The following is a 17,179-nucleotide window of genomic DNA, read 5'->3' as shown; positions in this document are numbered from 1 at the left end:
ATTAACTCTTAGACAAATTACCTGTGCAGCAACATCATTATTAAAATAGCAGGTCTTTTCATAAATTGGTAAGATTATTCTGAATAAAAAACTTGATTAACAGAGTAAGAAGGTACAGAACGTATCTTCATCCAAAATTATATCCTTGCTTGTGTCACTGTATTCACCGAGACCCAGCACATTTGCAGCTGCCACTCTGAACTGAAAAGTTCCTTCTAAGTTCTTGGCCTTCCATGTGCAAATACTGGCACAGGAGCTGTTGTAAACCACCTCCCACTAGGACTTCACTTTGCTGGTGTTGTCAGACTGCTTCCTGCAACAGGCACAGCAAAATAGCACAGGTATGTCATTAACGCAGCGAGGGCAGTTTACTGCTTCCCCTCCCCGTTCTTCACTTCAGTTCCATGGCCTTCACAACATCTCTCTGCCTGCATGAAAGCTCAAGCTGGTCGTGGGGTTTTGGCTACAGAGCAGAAAATCGTACCATGCTATTTCAGCAATGCTAGGAATCACACATCTTTAGCTTGGCATTGGAAATTAAATGCTAGAACATTTTAGACATAAAAAGCTCCAGCACTATTTCACTTGTTTCAGTGTACACCTCACAGACATGATTTCAAAACCTTCTTATTTAGCCTTCAGAAAAAAATAAGCATTTATTTTTGTGTCCTGTTAGAGGTTTTTGCTTTCCTGGGCCCAGAGTAATTCAGTGGCTCTTGTGCATCAGGTTTCACAAGCTAAACAGGAAGCAAGTCATTGGCAGTGAAGACACAATTCTTTAGCTAGCCAGTTTCCCATAGTATCTGCTGACTGCTGGGTATATTTCTTCCTTTCCCCATTGGACTGAGATTGATTGCTCACAATAAATTCAGAGCTGATTATTCAACAACCAAAAGAAGACCATGTATTTAAACTTGAAAGGCCATATCTGAAATGTCATTTCATGCCACACAAGACTGGAATATTTCACGTGAAATGACCTTCATGAGCATGTCAATCATTCTCCCAACACATTTCAATGCAGAAAAAAGGTCAAACACTTCTAAACCATAAAGACATGGGAAAACTATATATTCATGTCCTTGGTGTGTACATATCCCTACCAGAGCTATATGAAAAACAGGAGCTGTTTCAAAGAGCTATGCAAATATTTTCTAGAATGCTATGCAACTGACCTAACATTTTGCTACCTGGTGTAAAAGGACCATGAAGCTCAAAGTGAAATTCAGTCAAAACCATCAGCATGTGCACATTCAAACTGCAGGAGAAAAGCCTATTTCATTAAAAAAAAAACAACAAAAAACCCACCTCAATGATGCATTATGATTCCAGAGATGAGTAAGAAGCTGGAACCTGGAGAACACAGCGGGTAACGCACAGCCCTGACACAGGTCAAGGGACTGTCCTTTCTTTACCCATCCACAGCAAGCCAGGTACAAACTGGCTGTTGGCATATCAAAATTATTGTGGTCTCATAGCATGCAGGTCAGCACTGCTGTATGCTCACAGAACTGTATGGAGGAAGATTACAGCACCAGGAAAATATGTCTGGGTGAAAACTTATATAGGTAAAGTATGCCCAGCTCCACAGCACTCTCAGTCCTTAGCTTTCATAAGCACAGAGTTAACTGAGGAAAAAGAAATAATAGCTGAGTTTAAAAACTTGCTTCCCTCCATCAATCCTGATTTCAAACAGTGTCATAGGAATATCTCAGAAGATAGACTCTCCTCATTTTTAAATAATACATTAATTAAGACTTGCACTGACTGCCTTAAACAGACCCCTCCAGACTCATGGTCAAAAAATGAGAAGTTTCAAAGTCACTGCCCACAGCAATATACTCTAACCTGTCCATTCAGCCCTTCCAAAGCCAGTGTAGGAATAAGTGTGAATTGGCATTCTACAGATGCCTAATGACATATATAGTCCAGGCAATCTGCATTTGATGACAGAGCACTTTAAAAATTATCTAGTCATCCCATATTGGTGGGAATACCGTATGATTTTTTCTGGCAACTATGTAAGGCCTTTTCATGAGTCCTCTGAACACTAAGATATTTCTACATACGTTTTAGCCAAAAATACATACTACATGCTTGAAATTTGTGATTTGAAAACATCTCCAAATCTTCTTCTAATTCACCAACTTATATCCAAATATATCCCTATATTTCAGAGTTGGTCTGGAAATGTATTTTCTTCCAAGTTTTCTAGGAATTTCTGGAAATGAAGGCTACTTAGTTTACTCAAGAAAAAGAACCCATGAGAAGGGCCTTTTGCATCATAGATATTTCACCCTTCCCATCAGAGTCAAACCAAAAGCCCCTACAAACCCACATTTCTCCTGGGCTGCTCCCTATGGGAAGAGTGCCTGCACATGTAGCTTACCTGCTTTCTAAGATGTAGTAGGTCAGGTTTCTTCCATTGTCATCAGCCTTTTCCCACTGTACAGAGTTTTTAGTGTCTTCTGCTCTTTTTGGAACTCCTGGCTTACTGGGAACACCAGCTTAGGCCAAACAGGGGAAGAAACAGAACCCTTCAAATGTGTTTATAGCAAGACAAAAGGCTAACAGGCACAGAAAAAAATTTAGTCATGTGCACATGGATGTTTAGACATACAAAAGGATGGAGGATCTATATCAATAATCCCCATGGAGAATGAATCTTTGGCCTTCTTTTTGCAATTGACAAATTTCAGCGTTTTCATTCATATGCAGCCTTTCCCCAGTAGTTATGAGTTCACATGTGTATAGGTATTTCATTTCAGCTTCCCTCACTCTTCTCCTCTGCTCCACTTGGAAGTGAACCTCATTTCTTTCCCCCTATTACTTTTACAGATATGGTATTGTGTTATTTATTCTTCAAACAGACACAAATATTGGCTCTTAGTATAAGAAAATTGCCTGCTAAATTTTACAAAATACTGTGTTTGAATATTCACGTCCTGAAAAGTCTTAAAATCTTGTTTCCCTACATTAAGTGCTTACCTGTAGCTTTAAAGCTTGTTGAAGAGGAAGTGCTTTTCACTCCTGTAACATGAACTACTGTTACTTTTACAAAGTAGTTGGTTGAAAGAAGAGTCCCTGTGAGATTGCCTGTGTGAACAAGATCTGCTGTGCACATAGTGTTTGCAGGAGAAAACCAGTCACTTTTTGTTTGCCATTAGAAAAATAAAATATCATTGCGGTCAACCTTCTTGCTCTGCTGAAATTGTGTCACAGTTCTATTCCTTGGTAGATTAACTACTTTGCCACCTTTTAATATTGTAGGGGAGAGATTGCACACATGCTGTTTCAGTCACGGGACTTCGTCCTCTTAGGGACCAAGGACACAAAACCTAGGTTTTTTCTTTGTTTTCAGGAGACCTACAAGTCTTGGCAGCCACAAAGGACAACAGATTAAGTGGCCCCTTTGCACAGCCAAAAGGAGCCTTCCCCTTGCTTATCTCTGTGCAGCTTGTATTTCTGGATCACCACGATGTGCCCATGAGTTCAGCTTGCCATGATGCAATTGAACGGAGGTGGTTTAGTGGAATTGTGCTATGACATTTGTTTTAGGGCAGGGAAACGTTTGGTGTAGCCCTAATGAATCCGATTATCTATATTAAGGAATCTACGTGATCCAGTTTAGCACATGACATTTTCTGTGTCCAGTGGTCCAGACATTAAAATCTGAAGCTTCCATCCATGCTGCTGTCACTGCAGCACTTACCTCTACAGCCTGCACTACCAGACCTGTTTTTCTCTCCAGCATTTTCTCCTAACCTCTACCACAGCAAAATCAAATTCAGATACTAGGTTGTAGCTGATATTTAATGCTGAAAACCCTTTTCTTCTCTTTCTTGTGCAGAGCAGACGTAGGATTTGTAGCTACACACCAGGTTGGGGGAGGGCAGTGAGGAAAGAGGGAGGGGACTCTACTGAAATAGGAGACCCAGGAGGAATTCTGGTGGGGTCATCCAGGATGTTCTTTGGCACTATGGAGCATTAAATGCTACAGCTGCACTCCTCCTTGTTCCTGGCAAACACTGCCTCCATCCTGCCCCTTCTGAGCCATTAAGACTGATGTCACCATGCCCAAATTATCCACTGAGACTCTTCATATACATCCTGCCACCCTGTCCTGCTCACCAGGACAGAATGGGTTCAATTTGATCTGGAAAAAAACTAAGGGGTATTTTTACCTTACACAGTTCAAACCAGAAGCTGGTTTCATTGATGTGCAGAGGAGCTCTCCATTCTAGCTGGAAGCTGGTATTTCTGGGAACTATGTTGACAGGTACAGGTGGAGTCTAAAGATTTTGCAGTAACAGGGACACTTTCAGAAAACCAGTTCTCATCAGGATGAAAAGCAAGAACCTAGTAAGGAAATGGATGAATTGTACAGTACCAGACCAGTGGGAAAGGTGCCTTTAGCAACTCCAAGTGTTTGGAAGACTAGCTGCTTTCAAAGAAGACAATATTCAGGCAAAACAGTTATAGATGTACAAAGATTTTGAGCCTCACAGCTGCAGCATTACACATCTTTGGGCTGGAAGTTCATGGCCTAGAGTCCCCTTCCTCAGAGACTCTTAGTTTCTCATTTCATCTTTCTACCAAGACTCTTCTCTTTCTAGACCTTTCTTAAATGCCACATGCTCTTACACAGGCATGCAGATGTCACATCACACACTAGGCAGTGTTTTAGAATCACAAAAACACAAGGTGAGGAGATGCCTTAGCACAGCACCTTCCACTAAGCCACAATCAAATATGACTTATGTTGGGGTATGCATACTTACATACGTACATATAGGTATACAAGTACGTGTGTGTATATGTATTCCCCATTATATCATCCAAATCATTAACAAAAGCACAAAATCAATTTAAGACCAGAACAGATCCCCTCCAGCCAACAGCTGAATGTTCTCCCAGACCATGTATGAACTGTGAAAACCACTCTCTGACTGTATTTGTGATGCACCCAGTGCGCATTCTGCAGACAATGTTTACTTGGGTGCTTTTGAAAATAATAGAATCATAGAATCATAGAATGGTTTGGGTTGGAAGGGACCTTAAAGATCATCTAGTCCAACCCCCCTGCCATGGGCAGGGACACCTTCCAGTAGACCAGCTTGCTCAAAGCCCCATCTAACTTGGCCTTGAACACTTCCAGGGATGGGGCATCCAAAACCTCTCTGGGCAACCTGTTCCAGTGCCTCACCACTCTCACAGTGAAAAACTTCTTTCTTTCATCTGATCTAAATCGATCCTCTCTCAGTGTAAAGCCATTACACCTTGCCCTATCACTACGTGCCCTTGTAAAAAGTCCCTCTCTACCTTTCCTGTAGCCCCCCTCTAGGTACTGGAAGGCTGCTATAAGGTCTCCCTGGAGCCTTCTCTTTTCCAGGCTGAACAACCCCAACTCTTTCAGCCTGTCTTCATAGGAGAGGTGCTCCAGCCCTCTGATCATCTTCATGGCCCTCCTCTGGATCTGCTCAAACAGGTCCATGTCCTTCTTATGCTGAGGGACCCAGAGCTGAATGCAGTACTACAGGTGGGGTCTCATAAGAGTGGAGTAGAGGGGTAGAATCACCTCCCTTGACTTGCTGGTCATGCTTCTTTTGATGCAGCCCAGGGTACAGTTGGCTTTCTGGGCTGCAAATGCACATTGCTGGGTCAGGTGGAGCTTCTCATCAACCAACACCCCCAACTCTTTCTCCACAGGGCTGCTCTCAATCCACTCTTTGTCCACCCTGTATTCGTGCTTGGGATTGCCCTGACCCATGTGCAGGACCTTGCACTTGGCCTTGTTGAACTTCATGAGGTTCACACAAGCCCACCTCTCAAGCCTGTTAAGGTCCCTCTGGATGGCATCCCTTCCCTCCAGTGTGTCAACCACACCACACAGCTTGGTGTCATCAGTAAACTTGCTGAGGGTGCACTCAATCCCATTGTCCATGTCACCGACAAAGATGCTAAACAGCACCAGTCCCAATACCAACCCCTGAGGAACACCACTCATCACTGCTCTCCACTTGGACATCAAGCCATTGACCACAATACTTTCAGTATGACCATCCAGCCAATTCCTTATTCACCGAGTGGGCCATCTGTCGAATCCATGTCTCTCTAATTTAGAGACAAGGATATCATGCGGGACAGCATCAAATGATTTACACAACTCCAGGTAGATGACTTCCATTGCTCTTCCCTTATCCACCAACACTGTAACCCTGTCGCAGAAGGCCACCAAATTTGTCAGGCATGATTTGCCCTTAGTGAAGCCATGTTGGCTTTCACCAATCACCTCCTTATTTTCCATATGCCTTAGCAGAATTTCCAGGAGAATCTCCTCCATGATCTTGCCAGGCACAGAAGTGAGACTGGCTTGTCTGTAATTCCTCAGGTCTTCCTTTTTTCCCTTTTTAAAAATGGGGTTTATTTTTCCCCCTTTCCAGTCAGTGGGAACTTCACTGGACTGCCACGACTTCTCAAATATGATAGTGGCTTACCCACTTCATCCGCCAGTTTCCTCAGGACCTGCAGATGCATCTCATCAGGTCCCATGGACTTATGCACCTTCAGGTTCCTTAGATTGTTTTGAACCTGATCTTCTCGTATAGTGGGGAGTTATTTGTTCTCCCAGTCCCTGACTTTGCCTTCTGCAACTTGGACGGTGTGGCTGGAGTACTTGCCAGTGAAAACTGAGGAAAAAGAGTCATTGGGTACCTCAGCCTTCTCCATGTTCCAGGTAACCAGGTCTCCCATTTCCTTCTGGAGAGGGCCCACATTTTCCCTAGTATTCCTTTCATCAACAACATACCTATGGAAGCTTTTCTTGTTGCCCTTGACATCCCTGGCCAGATTTAAATCTATCAGGGCTTTAGCTTCCCTAACCTGATCCCTGGCTGCTCAGACAATTTCTCTGTATTCCTCCCAGGCTACCTGTCCTTGCTTCCACCCTCTGTAGGCTTCCTTTTTGTGTTTGAGTTTGTCCAGGAGCTCCTTGTTCATCCCTGCAGGCCTCCTGGCATTTTTGCCTGAATTCCTCTTTGCTGGGATGCATTGATCCTGAGCTTGGAGGAGGTGATCCTTGAATATTAACCAGACTTCTTGGGCCCATCTTCCCTCCGGGGCTTTATCCCATTGTACTCTACCAAGCAGACCCCCACTATAATGTCACCTCTCCCTGCCTTCCCTTTAATCCTGACCCATAAGCTCTCAGTCTGCTCATCCATCCCCAGGTGCAGCTCCATGAACTCCAGCTTGTCACTGACTCAGAGGGTGACACCCCCTCCTTACCTCCCCTGCCTGTCCTTCCTAAAGAGCCTGTATCCTTCCATTCCAACACTCCCGCCATAGCAGCCATCCCACCACATCTCCGTGATGCCAATAAGATCATAGCCCTGCTGGCATGCACATGTCTCTAACTCCTCTTGTTTATTGCCCATGCTATGTACGTTTGCACAGAGGCATTTAGGTTGGGCTCCTGATGAAGCTGACTTACTGGCTGGAGTGGCTGGAATTCCTTTGTGCTGCTCTTCAGGTGCTCTCCTGCTGACCTGTGATCCCTCTCCAGGCTCTGGGCATCTATTGCTGGCACTGGCATCAAACTGGTAGAAGTGGGATGGATTGAGATGCTGGCTCCTGGCGGGTCTCCCGCCACTCTGGTGAGAGCCCTGCTGTCCAGATACATCATTTACTGTTTTCCTTTTAACTCTTCATCTGTAAAGGGAGAAGCAGTATGGTTTTTTGTTACAAATCTACATTGGACATTTTTATTCCTCTGTTATCGTCTAGGTGCTTGTATACCAACTGTTTACCATTTTGTTCTAATATAGTCCTGATCATACCTATATATGTCCTAATATAGTTCTAGTAAAACTGTATATGTCCTTAAAATAACTTCAGGTACTGAAGTTACACTATAAATATATATAATATATACATAAAATATATATTTTATATATATAAAATAATTTCCATTTTTAAGCTAAGTATGACCTCTTTTTGCTATTTCTATGGGACTTACTCTCTTCCAAAAGTTACAGAAGATAACTGTGAACATTCACAGACTGTTTTAACCATTTCCTTATGTAGTTTAAGGCCATCAGATGCTGCTGACTTAAATACATACAACCTACATAAATAGTCTTTAACCTGTTGCACTACTGTTGGCTTCATGCAGTTGTGTTAAATATCTAGTCTCAGGACTCCTGTACCTAAAAACTAAACAAAAAAAGCACTAAATACTGCAACCTGTTATTCCTTTTGTTGTCTTCTTCAGCATACTAACAGAGCCTTCCCAACTGCCTTTTTAGTCCTTGCTACTTTGAACTCCTTTGGTTCCTCCACCTTCTTGATTTCACTTCCACGTGAAGTTACTCTTTTGTGCTCATTCTCTCGCCCAGCATAACTATGAAAGCCACCAAAGTTTTTGCATGATGCTGACATAGAAGTCCACATGAACTGCAGCAGCTGATGGATGGATATCCTATTCTGTTGTTTCTGCTAGCTATCATGGGGCTGGCCTATTCTTACATTTCCTGCTTCTACAGATTTCCTGTTTCAATATGGTAGTTGAAAAACCTCTGTCTGTGACTTGCCTGGACAGCAGAAGAAACTACTTCTTCTATTGTACTGACAGCATCATATTTCAATGAAATCCAAACTCAGCAGGTTTGCAACCACCCTTCAATATTCTCGTCTACAGAAATTTTCTTCAAAGGCTACCAAATAGCCAAGCACCTACTTGCATTTTTAAGTCATTGTTAGTCCTCTGAATTTGTTAAAGGGTCAACTTTGATATATTGTTCTTGTTGTGAACTTTGCATGCATATTTTATAATATACTTCTATTTAAAATGTGCCTGCTGCAAGACAGAATCAGTCAACTATTAATTGAGTGATCACTGTATCTCTATGGATATATCAGATACTTTTTGGAAATTTTTTTTTCCTAAATGTAAAGTTGTTTATTAAAGGAAAAGCAGCAATTGGCAAAATGCCTGAGGCTGCTTTTGGTATAATATATAGAGGTTTCCCTTTTATGAAAGTTTCGGGTATGTTGCTTTCCTGAGAAAAGCCTTTATCTTTTGGCCATGACCCATTCACACTCACATAGCCCTGCTTATTACACTTCACCTAGTCCTTCACAAGCAGCTCACAGTTCCAGGCATCCTCCTTTGAGAACAGGGGATGAATACCCATCATTTGACCCTCTCTTAGCATGTTGCATCAAGTATTGAGGCAATAACAGCAGGACTGCAGCAGAAACTCCTATTTACTCTTGAGATCTGTGATGTGCTCCCCAAATAGAAAAGATCTGAGCTCTAAGGATTTAATCTGAACAACCCATGTTAATTTTCCTTAAGACTGAAGGATTGAGAGAAGTCTGCAAAGTTTTGAACTCATATTTTCAAAAACACACATATAGCTTTACAGAAGAGCAGTCTAAAGATTTGCCGGTTAGTGAACAAATAGGTAAAACTGCTTGTAATTATACCTTGAATAAATTGTTTGTTCTGGATTGGAGCCCACTGACAGACCACGCAAGCATTCCATTTGGAAATTCACTTTTTTGCAAGGGTGTCGCTGGGACAGAAGGTAATAAATTGACAGAGATTTGATAGTGGATGGATTCTAGAGGTCCATTTGGCTTCAAAGGTTCACTCCAAGGTATGTTGATGGTGGTGTCAGACAAAACCACTGTCTTAATGGAATCAACTCCCTCTGGTAATGGAACAGAAAGAAAAATTAATCTCCTTTTCGGTACAGATCTCACTAGAGGTTTGTTTGGTTTTTTGTTTTATTTTTAGAGAAGTCAAGAAATGTCACTGAGGAAAGAAAAAAGTTATAAGCATATGAATATGATCCATTTACAGGACTGACACTCTACACATGTAAAACTCATATTCTTGTACAGTCAGTGAGCTGCAGACAAGTTCAAAATATTTTGAGGGACTTTTTTAGGATCTCCTTGGCTATCCTACCATGCAAGCAGACAAAAAAAACCCAGCTGCTGTCCTATATCTCTACATTTATAGTCATATCACTGAATTCCTGCTCTCTTAGTTTCCTAATCAGGGTCTCAGATGTGAGTTTAATATGATGCTTACTTAGACATGCACAAAAAAAGTATACCCATGCACTATTCCAATTGGAAAGTCTTTTCCTGAACAGAAAAGTCTGAAGAAAGAAAACCCAAAACTAAGCATTTATTGCCAACTTTTACAATTTTACTCAGAAATACATGGTCTGGCTGAGATGTGTAAGCAAGAAACTGGGTTGCTGGTCTGATGCCCATGCCAGCTGGTTACTCAGTAATTGTTCTGGAAAAATCAACTCTTCCTTTGAAGCTCTGGGATCACAGACTTTGAAATGGTATATGGCATGCCCCAACGCTGCATTAAAAATTCTTTTTTCCTATTGAACTGTCCAGATAGGTAAAGAGTTAAGAAGTCATTACACTATCTATGTTCCCAACATATCAGAATGATGAGTACATATACTATAATTTATGCTCTAGTAGCAAGACTGCAGATTATTTAAATGAAATGTGCAGAAACTAGACTAGTAAAGAAGACAAATTTCTCATTTTACTAGCTAAAACATATGTGGAGTAAGAGTGACACTCTGTGGCAAGAACAATGCATTAATTTTTCCAAGTTGTCTTCCTTTTTTTTTTAATTCCCTCTAGCTCACTATTTGTTGCAAAGTACAGATTAATCCAAGCTTCTTTCATTTTGTTATAGAATGGTGGGAAAGACAGAGGGAATTCACACAGCTTCAGAGGTGTGAAATAGTGTACACACTTCAAGAGGCTCTAGCAGCATCTGATTACAATTTAGACTAGCAGTTACATTCATGAAATTGAGAACATAAGTGCCAGGACACATATACATTACGTTTACAGCTGGTTGGAAATTTTTCAACAAATTGTGAAAAGCTCTGAATGTTGATACAAATACATATTAAAAATGCTCAGGGTTTGGGGGCTGGTGTGGTTTTTTGGTTGTTTGGGGTGTTTTTTTGTCTAGGACTTTATTTTTATCCCGATGTTTTGTTTTGCCCCAACTAGAGAAGTCCGTTCTGAGTTTCATGTTTCATTTCAACTTGTGACTGAAAAATTCCATTTCAATGGAGCAACCCAGTCTCCCATTTCATATGCTACCTTTATGTTTCACCACTGAAAGGGTGTACATTGCTGCAGGATGGCTCAGTTCACCACGCAAAGAAGCAACGGTGTGAATTCTTGCCACATCCCAATAGTATTCAATCGTATCCAATCAGTATGTCATACAAATTTTACAATATAGATGTGGATTCCCATGCAAAGAATTGAAATCCACTGATCATAGGCCAGCTTTTCTTATTTTTTGCCATAGACTCCTTAGGAATATGTTCATAATATTCAGAAATCCACATAGGATGAGAGCCTTATTTCTTGACGCTGCAGATGCTAAGAGATCTGAGTGTTAAGATTAAAAAAAAATAGCATGGTTGGATGAGAACTTCCAAAGTATAACATGTCTGGACCCCAAAAGAAGTGTCAGAGTGCCTGCACCTCTTATTTCACTTTAATTTGAAAGACAGAGAGAGGTTTTCTTAAGGGGAAAAATGTGACTGCTCTCAGGACAAAAAGCAAGAAATTATCTGTGTGCAAGAGGAGCCACTGGCAGCTCACAGGTGATGCTCTCCTGTAGACAATGGCAGCAAAAAGAGAGGTTACTTGTATAAAAGTACAACTACATCCAGAAATTTCTGAGATTTATACAATGCAAAGACTCACATACTATAAAAATCCTTTTTGGTCCTTAACAGTTAATTATTTAATGAAAATCATGTTTAAAATATGCTTTAAAAAGTTATTAGTAATATATGCCTTATCTTAAGAAAGGATATGACAAGAGATGATACAGTTAGATTAGCTTTACCCAACTGTATGTTCAAGGCTTTTAGAGATATTATCTTGAGCTCAAGATCAACAACAAATATTTGAGTTTCATTCCATGGTGTTTTCAGGGCAACAAAGAGATGTCTTATAATCCAGTCAACTGTGATGGCTGTGGCAGTGTGAAGATATGCATCTGTGAAAAACTTAAGAAAAAAATAAAAACATTACTAAAACTGCTTGAAAGCAGAAATTTCCCACCTGGTGTTAGGATATTATGAAATCAGATTTGGTTCTGAAATAATTTCTACTTGGTAAGTAGAAGTCAAAGTATAAAGAGATGCCATGGAACGACGATTCCAATATTTTTATACAAATGAAGACTATTATTTCACAAATATCAATTGTTGCTTCCATATTCTTGACATTAGAATGAAATAAAATTAAATTAAATTACATTTGATACAAAAAATAAATTTCTGGTATTTAATAGTGTGAATTTTAAACTAAATGTCTGTTGAAATATCTTATCAAAAAAGCAGATGTCAGTAAAACCATACGTGTTTAATAGAACAACTTTACCAATGGCATACTCTGGCCTATTCTAATAGCTATTGATGACAAAAAAATCAAAATCCAAATTTTATTATATTATACATATTTTTTATTGTACTGCTAGAATGGAAAATTATCCAGCTAATCTCTTTCATATTAAGTCTTACAGGAACCGACAGTCATTAAGAAAACTGTGGCTTTCCAGTTCTGTTTTCCCCACTGTACTTTGCTATTAAATGTGCTTTGGTCATCATGCTGCTTTTTTGTGTGTCAAATATGCAGGTTTGACTTCTTATAAAACATAATTAGCCCCAAAATAATGACAATAATGGCCACGTATTTTCCTAGATTCTCGCAAGCAAGGGAATGACCAAAGGAATACCTGAAACTTTGAAGTAGTCTGTATATTCAGAAGAAAAAAGAGAATCTTCTACGATATAGTACACTTCCTTATCATTAGCAGTATAACAGATGTCCTTTACATTTGTCTTTGCTGAAAGTTCCTATATGGTATGATTATCGTCTATGTCAGTAAGAAACAACTTGTTGGCAGAAAAATTTATAAGAGTTGGGACAGGGAAAAGATCTGGAAGGAAAAGGGCACAGCAGAATTTACAAAAAATATTTTAGACAACAGCAGTCATTCATAAGGAAAGCAAGTACAAGATAAAAATAAATGATGGTCCTGCATAAATTATATTTGATCGTATGTGACAGCAAATAAATAAAACAATGAGATGCCTTCTTGTCATCACATGCAAACTCCTGAGATTTTTTCAGTGGCACTGTGGATGCTTACCTAACAAATGTAAGCCTAGTAAAAACAGATTTGCTCACTTAATAGCCTGTAATTCCTAGTAGATCTCTAACTCTCCTGGTCACCTTTCACAGCCCAATTAGAAATATTCTATGATCTCTAGCAGTATGCAGATTACACATCAAAACCTGCTGTTCCATACTACCCTAGGGTTGCCTAGAAAAGTTAATTTAGCATAGTTTTGAGGAAAGGCTTGAAATTCCTGAAATTTAATCTCATGATAAGAAATGTGTTAATCATTTCATGTCAGAAGCTGTAACTATTCCCTCTGTGGTGTCTACTGTAGGGTGGAACACGTCACACAAAGTGTCAGAGGCTATTTATCAGACTACCAAATTCCTGTACTGTCGATTTCACCAGCTATTACACGCAAACCATGAGATGGCACCTAAGCCATCCATACCGAATTAATTCATCTCTGCTATATTAGACAAAGGTCCTGGACCCACAGAGGTGAAGGCTTGTACCTGTGGGACAGGAGATTGTTACATATGTTAAGTAGCAGCATAAATGACTGCATTTGAGAGCCTGTAGAGTCATAGTTTATGACAAAACCAGAACCAGATCCCCTGGCTGCTCAGCTAGGAACATAAGCACGTGCTCTGCTTGACCTGCGGCTGTGCTGTCAGTTCAAAGTCTACATTCAGGGCTGGACCATAGCTATGAAGAGAATTTTAAGCAGCGGCCCAGAGAGTGACAATTCATGCTGCACCTATCAATTAGAGCTCATAGGACACCAGTCAGTCTTGTCTCCTTCCCCAGGCTGCAGCAATTCCTGTTGTTGGTTGTGGGATATTTGGAAAACAATGGACAAATAGTGAACAATCCAGGCACAATGGAACTGATTATTCAGTGAGCCAGAGGCCTCTGCAAGCAGTAGGCCTCAAGGATGTGGCGAAGATTAACTGTTGCTACAAATTTGATGAAGCGAGCATGAAAAGTAGAGCAAGGCTAACTGTTGCTACAAGTTTGATGAAATAAGCACAAAAAGCTGAACAAAGTTGGGCCTACGTGACTGAAAGCAGGACACAAGACAAGTTACAGGCGGGGGGAACCGTTTGCGTGATCAGAAGGCCTTATCCTATCAAATTATTGTTTTAGGCGCGTGGACAGCACATGTTAACCAATCAACAGATGGCTTACGCATGAGCAGGAACTAAAATACTTATATAAAACAAGCTATTTGGGCAATAAATTGGCATCTGCCTTAATCATATTGATTGTGTGCAGTGTCCGTGACTTCCGCGTCGACAGTTGGTTGATGTTGCAACCAATACGGTGTTCTCCCCCATCAGTACCTGGTCTGTGACATGCTCTCGTGTTTTTTAACTTGTCTTTCAAGCACACCTTCTGTGTGTTCCAAACCTTTTATCACAATGGAAACATGACCTCTTTACAAGTTTTAATATGGAAGTTTCCTCTTATGGAAGCCATTTGAGTCTGTGCATTTCTCCAGCAGTGGAACTTCTCTTGATCTGTGGCTCTGTTTTAATGGCCTGTCACCCTCCACCAGCTCAGTCAAATCTGTGTTTAACATGCAGCTTTTAGCAGTGGCTTTGGGAAACCTCTAGAAAAGTTTCTTTTGGGCTTTACCAAACCTGTATAATATTGCAGCATTGTTTTCCACCTTACTTAGTGAACAATACAATCCGTAGAAAGGTTAAGCCAGGTATCCAAGGGTGAGTCAGTGAATCAGCAGTTCTACAAGGCAAAACCACAAGTTCTTGCCCCAAGCGCAATACCATCTCCTAGGTAAACGCATCAGACTGCACTGATAACATCTACTATCTAGCATGAGATAAGCTCAGTAATTTTTCATACCTGAAACCTTACTGTGAGGTTGGGAAGCACATCCCTGAAAGAAAAGAGCATCAGGGTGGATTTAACATTGCTCACGTTCCACTCCATGAAAATGTCAGCAGTGCCACTGTGACTCAGTAGTTGATAGTAAACCCTAAAATGTGTTAATACTCCATTGTCCCTTTCAGGTCTGTCCCACCCGAACTCCACAAGGACTTTCTTACCACTTTCATGTAGATTATTTCATAACACATATATTCTAGGGTTTGTAGGGGCTGAAGGAACCGCATAAAAAAAAAAAAGATGAAAAAACCAGAGCAAAGTACTCCTATTAAAACAAACACTCTGCCTTGCAGTTAACTTTTAGTTTTGAGCCTGAGCTTTGCAAGCCCAATGCTGTCATAGACAGATAGCAATTGGTGAGGTGTAAATTACAGAAGAATATCTAAAACTTCATGGTGATTCCTTTCTGTTTTTCATTGGTGTGTAGCTATCTGATTTTAACTTGTTTAGCAAAAAAAGAGGTGTATAAACAGAGACAAATGCACTCCTGCACTCAGACTGAGAGGTATCTATTTAGCCAAGTCCTGTAGCTAACAATGGAGCTGCAAGAATTTTCACAACATAGAGCGTACTCTATCCCCTCTCCTATCCACTGATGTGGAGACTTTCGAGAAACACCACTTCAAAATCTACTGCAGCTCATAAGCTTTCTCAGCACTCCAGTCACTCAACGCTATATTTTAGCAGACTTAACTTTGACCTGCATGAGAGCAAAAGTAAACACTGAAGTAAAAAGTGTATAACATCTATTAAAAATTTAGTAAGTGGTTCAGACATGAAATGCAGCCTTTGATGGCCATTGTAATGGATCTCAATTTGTCTTTCTTGCTCATAGTCATAGGCAGTGAGCAAGACAAAGGGGTAGAGAAAAAGAAAACGAAGGAAGGAAGGAGATAGGAAGGCAGGGACACAGAGCGGCATGTACAGGCACAGAGAGGAAGAGAGCGCCAGGGAACAGACCAGAGAAATTGTGGAGAAATAAGAGATGGATGCAGATCAGGTCAAAGAGATAGAAAAGGGAGAAAAAACGATGGGCTGCAGGACAGAAACAGAGGATGACAAAAAAGGGGGAGAGAGACCAAGTCACAAGAATAGAGAGAAGAGGAGAGGTACAGGGGAGGGAAAAACTGAAAAATTTGCAGCAGCGTGGGAAAGAGAGGGGGCCAGGGGAGAGACCGGGAGGGACCAGGATGCACAAGAAGGGCGACAGGGCCCCCAAGACTCACCACAGCTCTCGCTCTGGGGTCTGCTGGGAGAATTTGACAGATCCTTCTTTCCCCATCTCTCCTCCCTTCCTCTTCAGTAACTCGGGCCGCTCGGCTGTCCTCCACCTGAGAGAACACGTGGGTGTCTTACAGCTCTTGCGAGACGAGGCTTCCCAGACGCACAGCCTTGCTCCCTCACGCACGACGCGGCCGTACGGCGCTGCTGGCGACACATACAGACCCTGTGGTGGACATCGGCAGCTTGGCCTGCTGCCGAAGATGAAGAGGGACCCTTCCTCCCCCGGAGAGGCAGGCTCTCTCTCTTACCTGCAGCTGCCGGCCGGATGGCCTTCAAGTTCTTCTTCTTTGCCTTTCTGCGGCCTCTCCGGCTTCATCCACGGCAGCTCCTGTCCCTGTTGGTCCCCAGGCTGCGAGGGGAGCGAGGCCAAGCAGAGACGAGCCTGGGGCGGGGGCAGCCCACGGCATCCCCGGGGGAGGAACGGACAACCCCGTCCTCGGCGCAGCCTCTGGGCGAGAGAAGGGACCGGCAGCCGCCGTGATTACCACAGCCGACCCCGGCCGGCCCCCCCTCTTTCTCCGCACGGCCGCTAATGGCACCTGCGGTAAGGCAGCGCGTCGCCGGGCCAGCTTGCTGCCTTTAGGACAGGGCTGGGGGGTGACCTGGAGGGGGGGTGGGGGGTGGCGCTGGAACTGGGGGCAGCTGCACGGGGCGAGCGGGGCCGGGGGAGGCTCAAGGGGAGCTCTGGCGACATGAGGGAGGGGTGCCAGCCCCCTTCTCCTCCTCCCTTCTACCAGCTCCCGGGGAGCTCCCTGGGGCTGCCCTGACCCGGCTCGCCTCCAG

General features: G+C 42.1%; 1 pseudogene; it reads right to left on the bottom strand.

Moving 5' to 3' along the window:
• LOC126045968 (proto-oncogene tyrosine-protein kinase ROS-like) overlaps positions 1-16,712 on the bottom strand; it is a 40,154-nt pseudogene extending 23,442 nt beyond the window's left edge.
• Positions 16,713-17,179: the final 467 nt, after the last annotated feature.

This window comes from Accipiter gentilis, chromosome 15 (assembly GCF_929443795.1).
Source record: "Accipiter gentilis chromosome 15, bAccGen1.1, whole genome shotgun sequence".
Classification (NCBI taxonomy): domain Eukaryota; kingdom Metazoa; phylum Chordata; class Aves; order Accipitriformes; family Accipitridae; genus Astur; species Astur gentilis.
The sequence above is the reverse complement of the archived record's forward strand: the minus strand, read 5'-3'. Positions and strand labels throughout refer to the sequence as shown.